Here is a 660-nt window from a genome sequence, read left to right on the forward strand (position 1 = left end):
CTTTTTGAGGGTCAAAAAGGAACATATAAAGGAACATATAAAGGAACATATAAAGGAAAATATAAAGGAACATATAAAGGAACATAAAGGAACATATAAAGGAACATATACATACCTTTTTGAGGGTCAAAAAGGAACATATAAAGGAACATATAAAGGAACATATATGTACCTTTTTGAGGGTCAAAAAGGAACATGTATGTTCCCAGGCATTAAAAGGTACATATATGTTCCTTTTCTTTTAAAAGTTAAAGTACAACATCAAGAGAAAGCCTCTGCTAAGCCAATTTGTTTGTAAAAGTTGTTTAAAGGGTTTTAATGATACCTTAATTATTTGAGGTATAGATTTTTAAATTATCACAATATTTGAGTTTTGCAACCAGGGTCAAGGTCTGCACATTACCTTTGGCTAGAAGTCCCATATACACAGTGTGTCGGTTGCACTTTATTTAAATTTAATAATGCCTACATCATGTATTGGTAAGTCCCTCGCCATCGATTGGGTTTTTGATATTCATGGACAGGATCTCAGGTGCAGGTTTGTTGCTCGGTGACCTTAAGATTTGCTTCTCTTCTCTTTGCAGATGATGTGGTTCTGTCGCTTTCTGTCCTAAGGAGTTGAAATATCCCAAGGTGCTCTTGAGCAAGGCACCGAACCCC

Source organism: Etheostoma spectabile, unplaced genomic scaffold (genome assembly GCF_008692095.1).
Source record: "Etheostoma spectabile isolate EspeVRDwgs_2016 unplaced genomic scaffold, UIUC_Espe_1.0 scaffold351, whole genome shotgun sequence".
Classification (NCBI taxonomy): Eukaryota; Metazoa; Chordata; class Actinopteri; order Perciformes; family Percidae; genus Etheostoma; species Etheostoma spectabile.